The sequence below is a fragment of the Callithrix jacchus genome, chromosome 13 (assembly GCF_049354715.1).
Source record: "Callithrix jacchus isolate 240 chromosome 13, calJac240_pri, whole genome shotgun sequence".
Lineage (NCBI taxonomy): Eukaryota > Metazoa > Chordata > Mammalia > Primates > Cebidae > Callithrix > Callithrix jacchus.
In genome coordinates this window covers 113,340,244-113,363,771 of record NC_133514.1, presented here as the reverse complement: position 1 = coordinate 113,363,771, position 23,528 = coordinate 113,340,244, and the positions used below count along the sequence as shown (strand labels likewise).

Here is a 23,528-nt window from a genome sequence, read left to right as displayed (position 1 = left end):
GAGCCATGTCCTTCTGGTCCTTCTCAGCTTTAGGTTTCTCTTCCATACCTCTTCTGCTTCCCTTGTGTCTCATTTGCCTTTTGCCTTCAGGGCAAGTTCTCGTCCTGACAGGTTCATGCAATTAGACTAGGCCCATCCAAATAATCCAAGAAAATGCCTCTATTGTAAAGTCTGAAAACTTAATTGCATCTGCAAGATATTTTTCCATGCAATGTAACATATTCACAGGCTCTGGACATTAAGTGGACATCTTTAGGAGGCTATTCTGCCTACTGTAAAGACAGTCATCAGAGCAAGTTGATAAGTAATTTCTTTCAAACTTAAAACCTTAGGTATAAAAATATTTTCATAATGCAATATTTTCAGATATATATTCTTAAGTATTCTGAGTCATGAGAAAAAAAAAATCCCTAAGTAAAGCCGATAATCTTACTTTTGCATCAAATTTTTACTCACTAAACTCAAAAAATTACTCATAGACTGTTTTATATCAGTTATTTCAGTCTAGTGAAGAGTGTAGACTGTATCATTAGCCTTGTTTTTGAAGCAGACAGTGGTTGAGTGACTCATCAGCTATCATTTATCAGTGGCATCCAGGTTTTGGCTATGTGATTAATGGGAAAGTGGGCTTATGTTATTTTTCTTGGTAATCCAGGTTAGAAAATGTTCAATGTGGGTAAAATCAATTCCATTCATTCAAAGTTATCCACAGGAAAACAGTGGATGGTGGCAATGCTGTGAATAGGCTTCAGTCTACAGGGTTAGCGTTCACAAAGAGGAGAGAAAGAAAATTCGCTGTCCTGATATTTGTTCTCCTGCCTCCAGGTTTAGCATGTGATGATAGCACGGAAGGCTCTGTTTCTAGACCTTTGAAACTCCAGGAACAATATAATCGAATGATATGTGGCAATGTATTAGCACACTGTTAGCAAGAGTGGCATTGGCAAGAAACTACTAGAACCCCATGAGTCACAAATATGTGTGTTTGTGGGTGTTACCTGAGGCCATAAACAAAGGCTTAAACATATTTGCATATTGTCAAGAAATTCATTAACCTTTTCTGTTTTCAAATAGAACTGCGTGAGGTATTCCTGCATATTAGAAACCATGGGAACAAATATAAACTGGATCACTTGGATATTTGGGTTTCTAGTTTCCTGTCATATTGAAAAATAAGAAGCACCACAGGATTTCCAATATCCACCTCTCTCCCCTTGATGCAGAAGGCATTTTGATCCATAATTAAATTTGTGCTCTTTCTTGCTAAGAGAATTGAAATATCCTACAGGGTTTTCTAAGAAGGTTTGACATTATCTTTCCAGTTAGTGCCATGTTATGACAGCTCACAATTTTCTTTCTAAAAGGACATTAAAAACATATCACACACTAATAGAGGCCATGCGTAATCAGACTAAAATCAGATCCTCTTGACCAGACTATGGTACGGTAACTCTAGATGCATACATAAACTAAGTCAAATTTCTTCCAAAATAAAACAGGTAAGTCAGTATATTTTGTTCTACTATATATATTTCTCATTATGAAAGACACTTCTTCCTTGCTTCCCTCTCTTCTTTCTCTTCCTTCTCCTTCATAAACAAAATAGTCTCATCTCAGATCAATGAGATCTAATGGATATCTAATTATATGCATTGAAATATCTTAAAAAAATGTTTCGGAGTGGAATTAAATGCCCACTAAGTTTCACTAGCTTAACATGGCAGAGTATTGTCCAGAATATATGAAGCCCAGAGTCAAAGCACACCTGCTACAGAGATGAGGCAGAAATTTATAGTTTAGGTCATTGAAATCTTCTGGTTCCATTGATAAAATTATTCCTGACTACTGTTATGAATTAATTACGTCAAATCATTTTGTTCACTTTATTCTTTTAAGCTTTCAACAATCACTTTACAAGAAGCTATGATTCTGGTGAGTGGCTGGGGATAAAATAGGAGCAAACCAGGTTCTGTCCTCACCGTTGTGAAGTGTAGAGTTTATTAGGGAGGAAAAACAGTCATCAGATCATCACATTGTAAGATCATTGCAAATTAGTATATGTGTTATAAGCAAAAGAGCACACAATGGGGTTCAGGGTGACTGTTCTAAGATGAGACCTTTTAGATCCTGAAACTGAAGACTGAGGAGGAGTTAAGTAGGCAATAGAGAGTGGAGGCAAGCCAGAGAGCACTCTAGGTTGACAGTGAGGCAGGAAGGACACATGTGTGTGAGAGGGGGAAGAGAGAAAATGATACTATAATACTTGAGAAAGAGCAAACCACTGAATTTTTATCAGTTTCAGGAATGGTTCATCAGAAATGGGTCTTAGAATAGGAGGGAATTGTTCCGGTGGTTTTGAAGCCTTTGGTTGAACAATTTAGGTTTATCAACATGGGTGGACACTAAGAAAAGAGAGAAGGGATGATGATAGGGCTAAGGTCACACCAGTGTCAAAGCAGAAAATGTTCCGGTATTCGAGGTACTTACTCACAGTCTCACATCTTGTCCCGCAGAGATGCTGAGTCTCATCGGTTGACCATATCTTGCTGTTGTTGTTGGCTTCAGAACTCCTGATCTACACCACTCCAAGAGCAGCCTCAGTCTGGCTATTGATGACTGCCATCAAAGCGTCTTGTGATGATTTTATTTGTAGCTAGTTATATAATCATTTGCTGAGTGAGTGGCTGCATAGAAGCATTTGAACCCCTGAAGAAAACAGAACAAATGACCAATTAAGACAAGTATAAACATGAGAATAACCAGTAATGTCTGTTAACCAAGACCCAGCCTGACCTGGGATCTACAGAACAGATCCCCTCCCCACCCAGCCGAGTCTCTAGAAAGGGAGGTTTGATATTAATAGGTTTGTGTAATACTGACTTACCCAAAATAGCATTATTAGAGGAAAAACCTTAAAGAATTTCATTTTTACAATCAAAATTCCTAAACCAACACAGAGAGAAAATGATAGTCATGACAAGAAAAATGAAAGCCATAAAGACAGAGGTGGCAGTTAATTGTTTCTGGTATTCATAGGCTTTGATCTGAAGTTCTTGAGAAAGAGACCTTCTTTATGATGGCCTCAGCTTCTGGAGAATCCCAGGAGACTCGCAGTTCTAGATTTTACATGGGCATGAATATCTGGGAGATGGGTATATACCGTCTTCTTAACTAAGAGACACGAATCCAAGAGGTAGTTCCCAGGAGTTTCATTGCACAATTTGTGGTTCCAAATCCCATCTAATAAAGCTCAAGAACAGTCTTATGTTGGTCTCATTTTCAGTACAGTAAATCTTCAGGCTGAAAGTCCTACGGGGCTTTCTGTGACTTGTCTTTGGGAAAAGCCACAAAGTCTCAATGAAAATGAGTTGGCCTTAAAGTTCTACAACATTTAGCTATATAGGCCTGTGAATGAACCGAGTCAAAAATTGAGGGTGATTTCCCCATATGGATGAGCATCCAGCGACCAGCTCATTTGGGAATTATCTGTGAGTTCCTGTTACAAGGGGCTTAACAGCAAGAGAGCTGAGAGTAAACGTTTGGCTGCAGCATATGAAGTTGCTCAGAGAGTTTGCAAGTTTCTGTTTTAAAGGGTCTTGATTTCTCTGAGGACTGGGCATGATAGGAACAGTGAGGCTTTTGTTGACAGGCAAAGCTTCATAGCTCATAGAGTGCCTTAGCTAATGGTCTTGTGATGTGGGTACCCCAAAACAAAATAAATGGATGAATAGTACTCAAGTGGGAAACACAGAGTCTGAAAGTTGCTTTGTTACTGTCAGAAAAGTTACTTTACGGAAAGGAAACAACCCCAGCCAACTGGAAAACACACACTATTCTGTGATTAAGAACATATTCATAACCACACAAGGGAACAACGGAATGAAATCTATTTGCAGATATACTCAACAGTCTAAAAGTTTGCACAGGATTTGGGGGTTTGAGAGCCGGAAGACACACCAAAGACACGCTCTGCAATCTTGTTGCGGTTTCCCCATCGATACTTAAGGATATATTTTAAATCATCCTTTCTGTGTACAGGTACAGCTAGTTTTTTTGAGAGACTCTATTTCAGCATCTAATGAAGACCAAATAGCTGTCTTGGTACCACAAGATGCCCTCTGGGTGAAGCAAAGAATCTGATTTTTCCAGTGTGTTATTTCAGAATCAGGTGTTTGATTCTGAAATTGACTCAAGGCCTAACGCCAATAGTCAGGAATTCATTTTGGCTTTGAATTTTGGACTTGCATGGCAGCTTGGACGTGTTAACACAGATTGTTTAGTATATTAATCTGCTACAGCATGAACCTTTGCTTCCTAAAATTGCTATTATGTTTTTGCCTTGTTTAATCGGAATATACCAGCTGTAATTAAGAAGCGACGTTTCTTCTAAAGCATACCAAAATCTTGAACCACTTCTAAAGTGTTTCTACATAGGCATTTCTCTCTTATCTCTAGCTAACTGGCAGGACTTCGTAAGGGTTCTAACTTTCACAACTTCTGCAGGTTTAGTATCTTGAAGAGAGTTGAATTTGAACAAATGTTAGTGTATTCTGATTGCACACTCAGCTTGATAGCTCAGTTCTCAAACAGGTTTTATCCACAATACTTCACAATTTAGGTAGTCTAAAAGGGTTTCAAAGTGACCAGATAATAGCAAGCCCAGCTTGATAGTGTCCTTGCTCAGTTCTCAAACAGGTTTTGTCCATAATACTTCACAATTTAGGTAGTCTAAAGGGGTTTCAAAGTGACCAGAGGATAGCAAGAAAAACTCCCAAATAAGTGTATAATGGTCACGCGTTTTTCTTTCCTGTGGGAGAGGAAGAGGAATAGCAGGTTTTAGGATTTTGTAACAGTGGATAGAAATGTCTATAGGTAAAGGGATTTTTTTACAGCTTTGTTTATACAAAAAAACCCTGCTTGTTTAGTGTACAGATTTGATGAGTTCTGACATGTATACTCCGTGACATCACCACTACAATCAAAGCAATAAACACATCCACCAAGAATCAAGGATTTCAAAGGAAGCCAGACTAGTAACAGAATAAGTGAAGGAGTTTGCAGTCCAAAGGAAGGTCTCAGTGATATGAGGAACCGTGGGGTTAAGCAAAAATCTTAAGACTAAATCATCAGGTGCCTCAGTTGACCTTGCACCGCTACCACTGTGTGCAAACAAGGAGGGCAGGCTTTTGTCATGAAATCAATGTGAAGATAGAATAAGCAGTGAGTCTCTGATGCCCATTTTCTTGTTAAGCTAGAATCCTCCAAACTTGCCTCAATATACTAATAGAAAGAAAGATGTATAATCATTGAAGAGTTCTTTAAGCAGTAAAAGACATTCTCTAGTGAGTCTATAATGCAGGTTTGTCAGTTTTCATTATCTTACAGGAGGGGCAACTAGTCCAGAAAAGCTAGGAATCCATGTCTATAATATCCTATGAGAATAAGAAATCTTCTAAGATGTCTTTTTGTAATTGGACAGGAAAGTCAGGAATAACCTGCAGTCTTTGAGAAAAAAGACCTAATTTTTGTTTGATGTCATGGCCAGGAAAATACACATGAGGCTGACAAAATTGGAGTTTATCCCTAGAGACTTTGTGTGCCTGCACACTAACACTGTCAGCAAGTGGAAGAAATAAATTCTGCAGGACTCTCAATCTAGAGAGCAAACAAGATCATCCACATATTGTATAAGAGTGGAGTCCTCAGGAAATGCAATGTCTCTGATGATTCAGGTATCATTCAGTATTTCCAAGAGGTAAGAGGATGTTTCTGTAAATCCTTGATCATAATTGTTCATAGATATTGTTTCCAAGTGAGTGTAAATAGATACAGTGAGTCTGGAAGAAAAGAATCACTAAAGAGTGCTAAGCATGGATCTGCCACTGTGAAGTAAGCAGCAGTCGTAGAGACTGAGGATAGCACAGTATTTGAGCTGGAGACAACAGGAGAGCAGGAAAGTAAAATCGTGTTCATGGCCCTTAAATCCTCTACAAAGTGGCAGTCATACCAATCTTTCTTTGTGACAGACAGAACAGAAGGATCACAAGGGCCAGTACAAGGATAATAACTCTTTTCTGGAGGTATGTGGAGATAATGGACCATAGTCTTTCAATAGACTCCATTTTTCAGTGGGGACTGGGCAATTTCAGGAAGAACATAGCTAGATTTACTTAAGGGTTTGGCCTCTTGTATATGCCCCACATTTGAACCATCTTTGGTCAAGGGGCTATCATGCACACATTCGAAGCCTGGGATGTCCATACAGAAGGCATCAGGGAGTTGTAATCAAGCCGTGGCATTATTAGGTTGTAAGCCAAACATACGTCTTTTCTGAGAATTTCAGCAATACTCCATCTGGACCACATTTAATAATAGCGCCCCAGTTACCATGTAAGGCTCATCACGACACATTTCCCATCTGGTTTCTCTAACTCCAGTGCCCCATTGCTCCCCACAGAAGATACTGACCCATCTCTATTTCCATCACTGCTGCCAGCCTTGGCCTGCAGAGGAGACCCACCACTGAACTTCTTAGTGATGCTGGTGACCCTACTGCCACTAAACTATTAATGCCTTTAATAAATGCTGCATCCTCTGGGCTCTCTTGTGGTCTTCTGTTCTTACCTGATACAGAAACTAGAAGCATGGTTAGTACAAGTAGCCATGAGAGGAGGTAGTGGCATCGCCTGAGGTAGACAGCTGTTGCTTTGCAAGGGAGAGGCCTCTCCAGCATTTTCTAATAGGTGTTAACAGAGAAGGATGGGCCGCTCTGCAAGCTCTGAAGTTATGGTGTCTGCGATGCTAAAATCTTCAGAGGCATCCTCATTCCACGTTTCAGGGTCTCACATTATCCCAACCATGGTCCTGACCTAGACATTACAGGCCTAGCTTGGCTGAGGTTTCAAATGTCTGAAGCTCTGTGAATTTAACTACACAGATTTTAGTCTGTTATTCGACGGAGTCTGTCCTTCCGTTGTAGGAGAAATGGCTTCTTCGTAAGGTGCCACGCAGGATCGTCACCCATAACATTTAGCCTTGACTTGCTTGTTTATAGCCGCAATCTTCATTACCCTCCTGCAGGACATATCAATACAAATTACGCTGAATGAGCTGTCTCTGCTGTCCTCGTAAGCATTGCCATCCTCCCCACCCATGGCTTTTAACTACCAGAGTCATTGCACCTGCAAGACACCACTGCAACTGGACTGCCATCAAGTGACAGGTATTACCCAGGCCCCATCTGTCACTCAAGATATTGCATCTTTCTTCTGCTCAGGGGTGATTGAGTGTGCCCCAAATCTTCAAGTTTTTGCCAGGTTTCTGGATGAGTCTTGGTACCATTTGCATCAACTAAATCCTGACTCCAGAAGGCAGACACCAAGATGGTTTTAGATGGGCAAAAGTTTTTTCGACAAAAGGAAGAAGAGAAGGCAACAAGAGCCTTTGGACTTCAGCTGAAATCTGATACCCACTGAAGGAAAGAGGAAAGAAAGGGACATCGAGTAGTAGAAGGGTTGGACTGCAGAGCGATTCGGGAGTTAATCCAGGTCAACAAAGAGTCCCCATACCATAGTCACTCTTAGGATGAGTCCTGTGTCTCTCCAGAATGAGCCTGTCACTCTAAGTTCATTACGACCCCACAGCAGAAGATCAAGGTAGAGCGCTTTCATGGCCACCACAAGTGCCCACTCTAGGTAAGAGATCTGTTCTTAAGTGAGTCATCAAATACACTCTAACAAATGCAGAAACACGAAATTTAATTTAATTAGCCTATCCAAATGCAAATTAACCTGTACAAAACAGGAACGTAAAGTGATCTTTGAATATATTATGTGATGGTACATTTATATTTCATCATATTTATTATTCTTCTTTTAAAAATCATCTTCCAGGACTGCTATCACATTTGCATGCATAGTTGAATAGGTGGGATGTCAGAGGAGGCCCCTCCGCAGACTTTGCTCTGTGCTTCCTCTCTATAGATTTTAGTACCTCAGAAACCCAGTCATTCCAAAGCCTGCAGTCAGAAATCGTAAGCATTTTACAAATCTTGTGAGATACAATACCATCATCCATTCATTTATTCATTCTTCCAGATTCTCATTTATTCAATGCTATTAACCATCTTCTGTGTACTAGACACTGTTAAGCCGTGCGATCCCATAAAGCTGACAGTATGTAATTATTGAAAACATGGAATGAACAAAAACAAAACATCTTACATCTCCGCGTCCTTGCCCCATCCACAGTTTACCAAAGGTAGGACTAAGTTCTTTCTAAAGTATGTAAGCTATCCCATACTACAAAGCACCTCAGACACCAGCAGAAGGAAACAATTTTCAACTGCTTTTCTCAAAAAGAATGCACGTGCATATCACGCCATCAAGCTCCTAACTATGTAAATAAAACTCTGTTTTCTTCAAGGAAGATTTTCTAAATGACTTCCTGAGTCAACCTTGGAGGCAGCTGCAGCATATTACAAACCAAGAAGAGAAAGTTTCATATCAGAATAACCTCAGGGCAAGTAAAAAGGTAAAAAATATTCCTGAAATTATTCTACTGATATTCAAAGAAACTGACAATTAAACCTTACCTCCACTAGGGCCAAACTGAAAACCACAGAATACAGATAGCACCTTAGTGTAACAGACCTGCAAGCCAGCTGATGTTTTGACATTAATTGAAAAGAACATTGTATTTGGTAAGGTTCAAATTTTGGAGACTATCAATGCACTAACTGAAAATTCATTTGAGAATTCCCTTCAGATGTCTGTTTAACCTGGGTTTCAAACCCCCAGGAAAACCACAGTCTCTTTATCTATAGCTTATGCAGCAGGAGGCAAGACGTTTAATAAACTGAACAAGACTTTAGAAAGGTAGAAGAGTGAAATTTGAATTCAACCCGTGGCTTACTTGCTACAGACTTTCTTTTTCCTGGGGAAACCTCAGGCTGTTACAAATGAGAAGCAAAGGTGGTAGCCTACCCTATCACATACACTGTTTCCTATCTGTTCTGGAGCTGCAGCTGACTGATTTGTTTCTCCTAAGGCTGATCATGAGCAAACTCTCTCCATAAAAGCAGTGGATTGAAGGTGGTGACAGGTCAGGATGATGACAGCAATCACAGAGTACAGAGAAATCCCAATTAGCAGAAGAACCAATTAATTTAAAATGAATCAGTAATTTCAAATATTTTCAACTTTGCAGCAATTAGCTAAAATTTTTCAAGAGAGGGATTTTTAAATGTGTGGGTTGCTAAACAAATAAACAAGGTTTTCTCTAAGTCGTAATCAACCTTACAATCCCTCAAACTTGTTTATACAAATGCACTGATTCAGATATTCGTTCATTCATTCATTCATACATACATACATACATACATAGATTGTATTCCTTGGTTGAAGAACATTAGGAATACTCGTGAAAGATGTTATTCTTGAATGATCGCCACTTCTAATGCTGAAAAGGCAATGGATTTTGTAGCTCTCCTTCTGATAAGAGAATATATGCAGATGCTGAAATAAGTCTCTGAAACAATGAGACCAAAACCAGCCTATTTTGCTTCCTACATCTCCACTGACAAAATAAATCTATGCTATAATTTCAGGTCAGACATTCTGGCTTTGTGGAATAACAAAAGATTTGAAATGCCTGTCAAGATTTTATTGTGCCAATGGTCTGAAAATCACCCATACAATTTGGTAACTGTAAACACTATATGAACGTGAACATTTAATGCCCCAACTCTGCTATATGATGACTGAAAACTATACTTCATTCTATACAGTCAAGGTCAAAAGAATAAATCAAATTCGAATAAAAATTTTTTCTGAAATCCATATGCACCAAGAAACTCTAAAAATCCCTGGGGTAAAAAAGAACTCTTTCTAGCTTGGCTTTGTACTTCCTCTCTGTTCCTAACTGTTCAGAAACATACCCAAACGATTCAATATCATCACAGGCTACTCACCTCCACATTTCTACCTTTCAAATAGTTTATACCGTGAAATCACAAAGGCACTGATTGTCATTCCCAAAAGACAGAATCACTTTACTGTCACATCAAAAGCATTTGAATAGTTCCTCTAGTTGTGAAGAAGGTCAAAGCTAAAATGTTGAAACTGTTGCATTATTATTTTGAAATGAAATAGCAATCGCATCAGACAGTTCAATTGGCACAGAATTGTGCATGCCCAGAAAACTAAAGACTGATGCTTAGACTATACTCCATATCTCAGATATGTGATTTATGTTTATTTTCCATGCGCAGATCTCCACATGTCCTAGCTTTCCATTAAAAAAACAATAGGAAAGTCCTTCTGAAGCTAATTTAACACCTGTGAATTCCCATAGGCTATAAGCAGAGAGAGACTAATCTGTTTGATTAAGTGAATACCTCAAATGTCAAAGGTACTAAGTTCAACTTCTGCACTGGGGCTCTGTTTTCATATGTTCATTTTTAATTTCAATGATTATATGCAATGGGACAGCATTGCTGTGGCACAGATGTACGTTTTCAATTTCCTCTAATGGAAGTATCAGCAGTTCCCCAACTTTGACATCAATGTGGCTTTTTGAATTGCATACATTACCACACGTGTAGAATAACAAGAAACACTTGGGTTAAAGAACAAAAGATTTTGGGGCACATGCCTGTAGTCCCAGGTACTTGGGAGGCTGAGGATTGCTTGAGTCCAAGGGTCCAAGGCTGCATTGAGCTATGCTCATGCCTGTGAACCGTCACTGCACTCCAGCCTGGATGACATAAGGACTCCCTGTCTCTTAAAAAACAACAACAACAACAAAGTTAATTAATTTTAAAAACTGGGTGAAAAAAACTCTTAGAAAAGATTTTGCATCATGAGACTTACAAGCATGGGTCTTGGTGCCTGGGTCATTTTAAACATATGGGTTCTATATAAAATACAGCATTTTCCTTGTTTTGGATTCACCTTCTGGCAAAGTAAGAGTCACACTGATTTCCCTAAGCTTTTAACTAATTCCAACAACAGGCTTCTACAGTAAACTCTGAAGTAAGCCAGGCCACGGTGAGTCTCTTTTTCTGGATGTATGAATTACCTTTTGGTTACCATGAAAGTATATCGATTTTTCTCTAAGTCCTATAGGACTGATCCTGGCTATAGTGGCTACTACAGAGGAACTTTCTCTTATAGAATTTATACAACTGCAATAAAATACTAATGTTTCCAAGAGCACAGTGTTTTCCAAGGGGCTGATCATTAGTTTAGGGTTTTCTTATCAACTGAAACTAAAAGCATAAATCTCTGTCTGTCTATAAAGAGGCTGCAGTAATGTTTCTCAGACTTTTAAACTCACTCCCTCTTCTGCAAACAATCCACATCAGGATTTTTGTAATTAATACCAATTTGGGAATAAACTAAAAGCTTTGTAATGTGAGACTGTTGAGTTTTTACCTTCCACACCTCCCCTCCCATGCAGTCCACTTTTTCCTCTGTCTTGTTTTGTGAGCCATTCTCCCAGAAAATGAAATCACAGATGCTATAACAGGAGCGAATATGTCCTATTGTCAAAACTGGAGAGAAATCTGCAAGGTGAAATCAACTAAGGAATGTATTGTCCACCGAATATAAGCTAACAGTATAGGTCCCCAATGTGATGAATATAATCACAAAATATTGACCCATAAGAATGTACTAAATGACACTAGTGATAGGGTACAGGCATGATATTTTAGAGTAAAGCACATTAAGGGGTAATCTTCTAAGAAAATTCATTCTCTATATCTTAACAAGCCTTATTTCTTCCCTTCACCCAGTTCCTTATTTAAATGTCACATCGTCAGTGTGCTTGACAAGAATATAGTATCGAATGTAGCACCTCTTCCCTGGCAACGTCATCCACTATGCCCCAGTTTTTCTTCCTAGCATGGATTACCCAACTTTATATTATGTATTTATTTGTTTTCTGATTATTCTTCCTACTAGAACGTGAGCTACCTGAGGGCCTGCTGTGTTAAACTCATCTCTGTTTCCAAGTACCTGGAAAGTGGCATTCAATACGGGTGTGAAAAATAAATAAATAAATGAACCATGAATTCCAACTGAACCAACACCCACATGTGATTAGCACAATCACCAAATGGGGGGAAAATGGACTAGGATAAAAAGTCTTAACCCAATACTTCTTCTCAAACCAAACAACAAACTAAAAAACAGATTATTATCATAAGGATTATCCCAAAACTTAGAGCTGCAAATAAAACTAAACTTTGAAATTTCTAAGACATATATAACTATGCTGATGTATGTCTTCCTGCAAGCATAGAAATCCCTTGCTTCAAACCCACTAACATCATTGCATATAATTATTTCAGAAAATGCTTATGACATATGAATAAACTGATTCCAACAGTAGATTCTCTACATATGCGCCTGAGATGGTTCTGTCACATTGATTACGACCATGATTTTAGGCCTCCAGGAAGGAAAGCTGGGAGTGAGATCTGTTTTGGTCAGGGAACAAGCTGTGAGATGCCTGTAAGATTCCTAGCTCTCTATCCTCCGAGAGTAAAGGCACCCGAGTCATTCTCTACAGCAAACTTTCTACAGCTTTCTGGCTTAGAATTATGAGTTCTGGTGATTCTTGCCCTTGGCTAATCAAAACTTCACCACCAGCAGCTATGTCTTCTGAATGTCCAGATCTCCCCTGAACCAGGGACAGAAGAGCAGCTCTGACATGAATCTCTGGTGACAATACCATCATCCCCCACTATTTCATGGGCCTGTTCTTATATGAACATTTCCAGCCATTATTATTGGGTGGCAACACAACTGGAACAAATAATGAAGAGAAGCTTTTGCCCCTTTTATTTAATACCTTTCGTGAAAAGGTTGAATGCCCCAAACTTCATATTTTTCTTTCACTTTTCAATGCTAAATAAAATTTCAGTAGCATTGAGTAAATAAAATTATTAGTAAAACTTATAAGTTATTTTGTAGTTTCTGATTTGATACGTCCCAAAATAGCTATCTTTTCATGGTGTTATTAAAATATTCCAAAGGCTGCCTCCTAGGCAGCCCTTATAAAGGACTTTCTTTCTTCTCGATTTATGTCTTCACCCAAACACTCGATTTAAGTATAATAGGTCTTTGCACTACCTTGCGGTTATTCTCATTCTAATTTTTCTTCGTCAGTCAGTTAGGTTAACCTTTATTAAAAGTCTTATCTCATCTGGATTCCTCTTCCATCACTTGGGGAAGTGCTGTCTTCTTTAATATTTTCCCTTTTGTCACTTAATTTTATTACATGGTGTTAAACACAGACCCACATGCCAATACCTGGTAAGTTTTCGCTGTGATGATTGTCTCTCTCACCACACCTCAAAGCAAAGTGGTCTTAGCCATCCACTTCCAATGGTCTCCTGCCTCATTTATGGGCCTGACATAGCACATGTAAATTCATGAAGAGCCCACATTTCCCCTCAGGTCCTAGATCTGGGCATTAATAGAATGTGCACTTGAACGCTTAACTGCTAAAACTTCAGTAAGACTGATCCCCAAATTCCCAGAGCAAATTCTTGAGGAAATTAGTTACTGACTGATTTTTTATGAAGGAAAAGAGGGTAATGAGAAGCAAGTAATGTAGATAATGAAATTGGAGGCAATTTCACCTTGGGATAACCTGTTTCCATTGTTTAATTAAAAATACACATTTTACAGGCTCTGTATAAATGATATGGCTTCATCGGCACAATAGAATCTTTCACAAAACTGCTCTAATTATATTGTGAAATTACCTGGGATTCCTACAGTCAAAATGAATGAATCCCAATCTTTTCAATATCATATAGGCAAAGATGGCTTCTTGCTTTAAAATATCCCTCCAAGTTCTTTGTTATCTTGGCAGTGAAAGCCAGGTGTGTCTGCTGTATAAACAGACATCCTTGTTTACAGTGTCTTGTCTTATAGTACAGAAGAACATTGTTCATGAAATAAAATATAACTCCCATTCACACAGCAAAGGAAAAAAACAACAGGCATGTGCCAATGATTCCTAACAAACACACAAATAATTAACGCCGACTGCCAACAAGGTACGATGATCTGGAGCAGTGTAATAATTATAAGTCATTCTGGTGAGAGGGCTGTTTTCATTTTTATTTTTTCTTTTTTGACCCCCGAGCAAGTACACAAAGGCACATGAGGAAAAAAAAGCATATTTAACACGATTCTCCCCCACCTGCCCATCACTGCTCTTCCCGTTGTCACACCTTGCTGGTACTCAGAGTGGCTTCGTGGCAGCAATGAGAGGTTTCTAAATAATACATCAAAACGGAGCTCATCATTTTCCTTCATCATTATTTTTCTATGTCACCAAATTGGAATTCTATTCTCATGTTCATTTCTAATTTCCATCATCATCCTGGGCTGCCAAGTTGGGTGGGGGTAGGAGGGCAAAGTAAAGAGCCCTACGAAAGAGAGAGAATGTCGTGGAAAGAATTGTTTGGGATCAACAGGCAAAGAAAAAACAATAGTGCAGATTGCAGGTGGAAAGCAAGATGCTTATTACCCCCCGACACAAAAATGTATGTCTTTCCTATCTGTGCACGGCTGTGGTCCATGGGGACATTAAGATCATCAGTTGAGTTTGACATTGCGTTCTGTCATAGCTGTGGAGAAACAACTGTAATATGGAAACTATATAGGGAATAGCACCTGATAGAAATAAAAAATCCTATGAAATAACTCTTGTAAAACCAAGCCCCATCGATTATGGCTTTGAGTGTAATTTGCATTTCAAACCCTATATAGAATTTTCCAAAAGTTATTTATTATTATGATTTTTTTTTAAATTTTTTATTGGATTTTAGGTTTTGGGGTACATGAGCAGAGCATGCAAGACAGTTGCGTAGGTACATACATGGCAGTGTGCTTTGCTTTCCCTCTCCCCTTCACCCACATTTGGCATTTCTCCCCAGGCTATCCCTCCCCACCTCCCCCTCCCACTGGCCCTCCCCTTTTCCCCCCAATAGACCCCAGTGTTTAGTACTCCCCTTTCTGTGTCCATGTGTTCTCATTTTTCATCACCCGCCTATGAGTGAGAAATTATTATGATTTTTTATTGTACTTTAGGTTCTCAGGTACATGTGCAGATCATGCAGGATTGCTGCATAGGTACACACATGGCAATATGGTTTGCTGCCTCTATCCCCCCATCACCTACATCTGGCATTTCTCCCCATGTTATCCCTTCCCCACCTCCCCACTCCCCCACTGTCCCTCCCTTGGACCCCCTGAGAGACCCTAGTGTGTGATGCTCCACTCCCTGTGTCCATGTGTTCTCACTGTCCATCACCCACCTATGAGAAAGAACATGTGGTGGTTGATTTTCTGTTCTTGTGTCAGTTTGCTGAGAATGATGGTTCCCAGATTCATCCATGTCTCTACAAAAAACACGAACTCATCATTTTTTATGGCTGCATAGTATTCCATGGTGTATATGTGCCGCATTTTCCTTGTCCAGTCTATCCTCGATGGGCATTTGGGTTGGTTCCAGGTCTTTGCCATTGTAAACGGTGCCACTATGAACATACATGTGCATGTGTCTTTATAACAGAATGATTTATAATCCTTTGGGTATATATCCAGTAATGGGATTGCTGGGTCAAATGGAATTTCTATTTCTAGGTCCTTGAGGAATTGCCACACTGTCTTACACAATGGTTGAGCTAGTTTACACTCCCACCAACATTTTTAACTATGTCATAAAGTATTTACTTGACCAAAAAAAAAATCATTTCATAATTTCCAAACAAAAGTCTTGATAAGTCTTTGAAATCATGCTGTTCTTTTCATGTATGGTATTCTCTCAAGAACAGTGACACAATCAGGAAATTGAAAGTCTAATGAAATGCTCTCAATAATAATTTGTATTCCTTTTACTATATGAAATATTTTCAAGTGATTGTGTTCCTATCAGGAAATCTGGAGTATAATCAAAATAATGATTTATTTTCTAAAACGTTTTTGCCTTAACATGATTTAATGCCAAACCTGCTTCCTGCTAAGATTAAAAATATATTTATCAATATGAATTCTCACAAGAACATAGGAAAGAGAAAATAAGGAGGGGAGGAAGCTTCTACTAGAGGATAAGCCCAGGATTTTATCATATCTAAATCAGAAGCACTGCCCCAGAAAATTCTTAGAGAAAAGTACAAGACTTTTTCCAGCATTTTTCCAGTAGAAATGCATTTTGGTGCTTCTCCCTTTGGTAGCCCCTCAAGTGCTTAGTTTCCCTTATCACGAGTGTCCCTGGAGTATAAACACACTGTTCCTGTGTGAACAAAAACACCTTCACTTCTGTTCTCCCACAGCCATCCAAAGATCTTTTATGTCTCTGCTTTTCATGACTAAGAATCCAAGCTGGTAATCCAAATGTAAGTAACAGACTAGTCTATGTGAATTTACAATTTCAAGTTAAAATGATATTGATAGATAATTACTATAATTATGATATTTTAATGTTTTTATTAGTATTGGACTATAAGCCACCTAGAGGAGACTGGTCCTTGCACATCTTATAAAGGAAATGTGTGTATTATTTCAGTAATTTAATAAAATACCATATTACATTATACATGGCAGATTCTAAAGTCTTTAAGAACCGTAAGGATCAACACATATATTAAAGTCTCTGAGGGCATAATGGGAATTTCTAGAACGCTGAGGAAAATGTCATCAGTGTTTGCTGAACTGATATGTTTGATGTTTAGTCATCAGGTGGATTAAAGCTGAGCTAGATAGCCTGGGTTCAAAATATGGTTCTGGCCAGGCAAGGTGGCTCATGCCTGTAATTCCAGAACTTTGGGAAGCCGAGACAGGAGGATCTCTTGAGACGAGGAGTTTGAGACCAGCCTGGGCAACACATTAAGACTCCATCTCTATAAAAATTGAACATTAAACATTAGCTAGGTGTGGGGGGGCATGTGCCTGTTATCCTAGATACTCAGGAAGCTTAGGTGGGAGTATCACTTGGGCCCAAGAGTTCAAGATTGCAGAGTTCACTCCAGCCTGGGTGAAAGAGTAAGACTCTGTTACTCAGAAAAAAAAAGAAAAGAAAAGAAAAGAAAAAGGCTCCATCACCTACTCAGTGTATGAGCTGCAAAAACTACCAATATTAGTCCATTTTCACACTGCTGATAAAGACATACCCGAGACTGGGCAATTTATACAAGAAAGAGATTTAACAGACTTACATTTCCACATGGCTGGGGAGGCCTCACAATCATGGCAGAAGGCAAGGAGAAGTAAGCCACATCTTACACAGATGGCAGCAGGCAAAAAGAGAGCTTGTGCAGGGGAACTCCCATTTCTGAAACCATCAGAACCTGTGAGACCCACTCACTATCACAGTAACACCGAAGGAAAGACCCACCTCCATAATTCAATCATACCCTCCTGGGTCCTTCACATGACTCATGACAGTTCAAGATGAGATTCCGGGTGGGGACACAGCCAAACCACATCACTACCTACCCCTTCCAGGCCTTAATTTTGACCACTATAAAATGTGTAACATACCAATTGCATTTGTTTAGCTGGGATGATAATCAAATGAGATCATCTGTAAAACGTACAGATCATCTGTAAAACGTACAGAGTAAGTGTTTAGTGAATATTTCCTCAATACTAGTGACACTATTTTTATTATTTTTATATTTGTACTTTTATAGGATCTAATTCTTTGGATTTTAATATATTGCATAAAGTTCCTTCAAGGTAATCTTGCTGTGACATTTTCCATTAAAAATAAGATTTCTTCTGCCTTATCTTATACAATAAAGACAAATACTGAAACATCAGAAAGAAAATGTGACAGAAATTTTTAATAGGCTTCAAATTTCATAAATAATTACATAATATTTGAAGTAGGACTAGGTTAGCATAATTTTCCTCTATTGAGAACATACCAAGTTTTCTATGAGACACTGCATCCTATCCTAGAGAAATAATAAATAGAGCAAACGTACCTTATAGTTTCAACATCTATTGAGTGGACTGAAAGCACAGACAATTTAGTATCTTGCCCAGGGCCAGTTAGTTAGATCTAAAGCCACTACTGCAACCCAAATAACCCAACGCTAAACACTCACTGTTAGTCATTATTCTTACCGGGTGAGTAGCATCTTGAGTACCACCATACTAAAACTGTGCTGTTGAAAACTAACTAGAAATACATCTACCTGTTGCAACGATCTGAAACGAAAACTAGAGACCCTGCAGACATTTGATATGATGAAACATCATTTGCAGGAAAATAAATGCAACTTTTCTTATAAGAATTGCATTAAAATTCCAAAAAGCTTTCAATGATCTAATCTCTTTAGAATACTTTTAACACAAAAATAAATTTGCACGCATAATAACATAAACATATTGTTATAGCTTAAACTGCAGAAACAACCTTGAGAAAGAAAATAGTTGCTGATTTCAAAGAAGAAAACTAGCAAGCTCAAAAACTGCTACCATCATAAGGAATACCAATAGCTAGGTAATAAAATATTCCTATTCCAATTATTTAAAATTGAAAAAAATGGAAATGCCAGAGCTTCTAACAGCTGAGGTTGCAGAAAACTCTTTTTAGTAGTGGAAATGTAAAGTCAACACGTCGGTGGTTCCATCCGTAGAGAATTCTCACCCCCAAACTGGCTCTTTGTTAATCCAAGGTAGACATATGACTCATTTCATTACCATATTAATATCAAAATTTTAAACACAGCCAGAGAAATTTAAAAACTGTACATCTTCTAGAAATAGTAATTTAGGTCCCTCTACAAACACATGGCATTTCAGGTAAGCACAGAATTCCAATGGTGTTGGAATGACTCTTCATGTGATATAACAGTTATTATAAGGAGAGAATGGCAGAGAGTGGAATTGGGGAGCCTCCAGGATCCTAGGTTTTGTTGATTTTTCTTTTTCAATTGTCAGTTTTACTTCAAAGTAAACTCTGGTTTTCAATTCAGCACTATGAAATAAAAAGTAAAATAAAATACCAGAGTTTGATTTAGTCCTTACTCTAGAAGACAGAAGAGGCATACATTGTATAACATGCTCCTATAGATATTCAACTATCAACATCTGCATATATCAGAAAAATCTTTTTGTATCAAAATACCATGAAAAGATTAAGGGCTATTGTTAATCTCAGTTCTAGAGTTGGTGTTTTAATAGATTTATTATTAGTTTTGGTATGTTAAGGCCAACAAATCAGAAAACAACTGTCATTGAAAAGATAATTTATTCTAATTAGAGTTCCCAAAAGAGGGAGTAAATGTCATACCATCCATGTATGGGGACACTCAGAGAATCAGCAGGGTCTGTCACAAAACAGAGGAAGGTGAACACAACCTTTACTGTGGTTTCTGTAGGAAGGAACAGGTGATACAGAGTAAGCCAGCTTAGGATTGAATGGTTTGAATAATTTCAGGGGTCTCTGGGGCATAGACACTGTCCCTAGCTGTCTGGTATGGGGCCTGGCGTGATTAGGGCAGGTAGATGGTGGCCCAGAGTATGACAGCCCAATAACAGAAGGGGTTGGAAAGTAGATTTAATCAGATACCTAAGAAGAACTGACTGGTCTCTAGCCAGGGCCTCAAACTGTGTCAAGAAAGCATTTTAAAAACTGCGTCATAAATGTTTTAATGAATTCAAAAACAGGCCTTCTAGTTCATTGTAGTCTATGAGAACCCCAGAATTTTTTTTAATGGAAGAAAAAAGAGATTTTTAGCAACAAGCCTATAGATTTCCTCTCTTAACTCACATCAAATGTAGCAAAGTAATCTCTCCCAAAAAGCACATATTCTAAGCTGTGCAAGTCATTGATTTTATTTTCACTTTTACTCAAGATTTAACTTGGCACATATGATAAGCATTTATATTTAATCAAAACTTGTATAAGGAATATTTTTATAAGAAAATGTAGTCACCCCCTAATAGAATGCAGCTATCAAAATAGCTACTACATATATTTCCTTCTGAGGTCAAATGCTGTGCTGAATGCCTTACATACATTGAATCTAACATATTGTTATCTCCATTTTGCAGATGAGAAGACTAATAATGCCCAGAGATGTCTGATAACCACTCATTGTCCCTCAGTCATCGTGATTCAGAAGGGTGCTCACAACTGGGTATATCTGGCTCCAATAGGCATACTCTTCTAACTAGGCCAAATTGCCTCCCAGTTCCGTGTAACTATCTCAGTATGCTTACTTGAATAAACAGCTACCTGAGTGTATCTATACTGAAAAGTATATTTTTTTCTGTTCTCACTATTACAGAAGTATTCTCTCTTGAAGATTTTTAAACAACTAGTATTATACAGATCACTTAAGTTAATCCTAAAGCAATTATAGAGATACTGTTGTCTCTCCACAATAATAACTCAGTTTAGTCCAAACTGTGCTTTCAAGTCTGTGTCTAGAATATCCATGTCAGAGGGCTCAAGACATGATCCAGGCCCACAAGGAGACTACCCTAATGCAGTGGACAGTTTACTAATAGACCACCTCATCTCCCTTGCTCCCTAGGAGGCTAAGACCTAGAAGCTGGACACCTGGCCTTTAGTGTCTGTGTAGAGAGCGGGGAGTCGGCCTCTCCCAGTGCAGATCCCTTTTCCTCCCACTAAGGTGTTATGCTTTCAGAAAAATGAAATTTTCCCCAATAATAGCAGTGCCAAATTATTTCCAAATTCGAGTTTCCACTAAATAAAACTGTAGATTAAAAAATGATATTTTTGGGCCGGGCGCAGTGGCTCATGCCTATTATCCCAGCACTTTGGGAGGCCGAGGCAGGTGGATCACGAGGTCAAGAGATCGAGACAATCCTGGTCAACAAGGTGAAACCCCGTCTCTACTAAAAATACAAAAATTAGCTGGGCATGGTGGTGCGCACCTGTAGTCCCAGCTACTCAGGAGGCTGAGGCAGGAGAATTGCCTGAACCCAGGAGGTGGAGGTTGCGGTGAACCGAGATCGCGCCATTGCACTCCAACCTGGGTAACGAGAGTGAAACTCAGTCTCAAAAAAAAAAAAAAAAAAGAAATGATATTTTAGAGTTAGATCTCTTCCTGGTGTCTGCGTATTCAAATAAGATGTCCTCCACCATTGAAAGGACAAAAAAAAAGAAGCCTGCCCTACCCTATTCCTCCAAGTCATCCAAGGTCACGGCCAGACCACTTCCCAGATAACAGAGCTGTTCCATCATCACACGTCAGCATGAAGGAGTATAGCCAATGGAATAGCGGCATTCCTAGTAGCCCAACCCACCTTTCGCCTTGAAGGTACCAAGAAATCAGCCACAGCAAGTGTGAGCAGGATGGGGTAGTAGAGCAGACAATAAGGAGAAAGGAGGCAAAATGGAATCCTATATTATGTTTTGCATAATTCTCAGAAGAGATGTGTAACATGAGACTGGTATTGCTATGGTTTAAATGTGCTCCCCTGCAAAATGCATATTTCAAAAACATAACCTCCAATGTAACAGTGTTGGGAGGTGGGGCCTAGCGAGAGATGATGAGGCTGTGAAGGCTTCACTCTCCTGAATGAATTAGTGCTATTAACATGGAAGTGGATTAATGATCACAGAAGTGGGGTCACTACAGAAGGGTAAGTTTGGTTCACTTTCTTTCTCTCTCTTTCCCTCTTTGCCCTTCCACCTTCTACCATGAACTGAAGCAGCAAGAAGGCATTTGCAAGACACTGGACTCTTAATCTTGGGCTTCCCAGCGTCCATAACTGTGAGTCAACACATTTCTGTTCCTTATAAATCACTGGTCTGGTATTCTGTTATAGCAGCAGAGAATGAACTAAGACAGTACAAATGGTTATATGACAGAGGAGTGCTAGGAGCCACATGCCATTCACATGTTAATATTTGTAAATATAAACACACATAGATATTAACTCAAAGTTCTCTTCCTCATAAATGTATCCATGCCTAGCAATGCATATCAAACTATCTGTGCAGTTATTCTATCCATATGTTTAGAGCCAATGATTAAAAATATTTAATTCGCATGGATGATTATTTGATAACTGACAATTGCAGTGGATGTGAAGAAAGAGTACTGAGAAAATATAAACTGAGGACAAATACATTGGTAAGGCATTTCAATTATTAACAGAAATTGTTCTCTGCAAGTATCACATTTTATAGATTGGGGCCAACTGTCTAGTTGCTAAATACCTTACTTGGTGGGTAATTAAAAAAACTAACTGTGTCTATTTGTTGTAAAACATCTGGTCAGCCTGGTAAAAAGAAGAAATTAGTCAGACCTTTTCCAAGTATAATATAGACACAGAAACTAAGTGTACTATTTATAGGAAACTAAAAATTTTAACAGCAGTTAGTCTTTTTGAAAAGATGAAAGATGCAGTGTTGGAGGCATGAGTGAGATACAGTCTGACATTTATTTAGTAATATTATTAGACACTATGAAATCACAACATTGAAAAGTAGAGTTTTACTTAAGGAAAAGAAAAACTCCTGTTTTCTTCTTTTTTTTTTTTTTCCTTTGGACCAACATGGGTATATTTTCTAATTTTAATCCTCATCTCTAATGAAAACTTTTTTATGCTACTGTTTGACCTCTTGACTAGTTTAGCCAGGGACTGCTCAGCACCTTTCACAACCAGTATCCACCCAAGGGCTTATCCCCTATGTCCATAAAAGGCTTCTTTCCCCCACCACCCCCATCCGTGGCCTTCCCACAGGATGTTTCAACACTCTTCCTTAGAATACAGCTTTCTCTGTAATTTGTGCCTCTCCCAAGCCCAGGCCCCAGCCCTTAGCATTTCACCAGCTCCTTTGACTCGTGGTATAGGCCAACATGCCCTAGTCAACTCAAGGACAGAAGCAGGAGCTTCTCTTTGTTCTTCACTTTGAAATCTCAATTCAAAATAACCCTCTTCTTCAACCTGACCCTGGAAACCCAGTTTCACCCCAATATCCTCCAATTGCTATTTCAGGATTAGTGCTCAACAGGAAATTATAAGAAAGGATTGTTTATTAGGGAGAAAAATTAATATTTAAATTTCTATAGATAAATTATTCAGATGAAAGTTATTCCTACTTGAATTTTTACAGTGAACTTGAATGTTTCTTTATTATTCAGAAAAGTTTCCTTTGTGAAAAAGGAGCCTGGAATAGTCCTACCAAGGCTCTCCTTGGTAATTCCACTAGACTCCATATAAAGCCATTCATGTATTTCTTCTCACATGCATTCAGCAAGGATTTATTAAGCTCATGTTATGGCCTAGGCTTTATGCTAAGCATTGAGGAGCCAAATAGTAACCAATTAATTGCCACTCCTGCTGCCGTGGAGGTGACATTCTACTTGGGCAGGTAACTAATAGTCTAAAATAAGGACTGTGGGTAGAAACTTCTTGGAAGGTTTCAAAGAGAGAAGCAATGAATTTTGCCCATAAGAAAGATTATTACTATTGTAGCTAGATGAGACTGTCAGTGGGACCCAGGGGTGGTTG

The 23,528-nt window shown here is 38.7% G+C and overlaps 1 long non-coding RNA gene across 13 annotated transcripts in view; it reads right to left on the bottom strand.

The window, feature by feature from the left end:
• LOC108587907 (uncharacterized) overlaps positions 1-23,528 on the bottom strand; it is a 651,298-nt gene that overhangs the window by 393,517 nt on the left and 234,253 nt on the right. For 10 of the 13 annotated variants that reach the window (XR_013525356.1, XR_013525361.1, XR_013525359.1 and 7 more), the window contains one exon: positions 2,488-2,706. This is a non-coding gene — a long non-coding RNA (uncharacterized LOC108587907). Of the gene's footprint in view, positions 1-2,487; positions 2,707-6,624; positions 8,571-23,528 lie in introns of those variants that run through there. The other 3 variants (XR_013525365.1, XR_013525366.1, XR_008476114.2) reach the window with 2 other exon arrangements.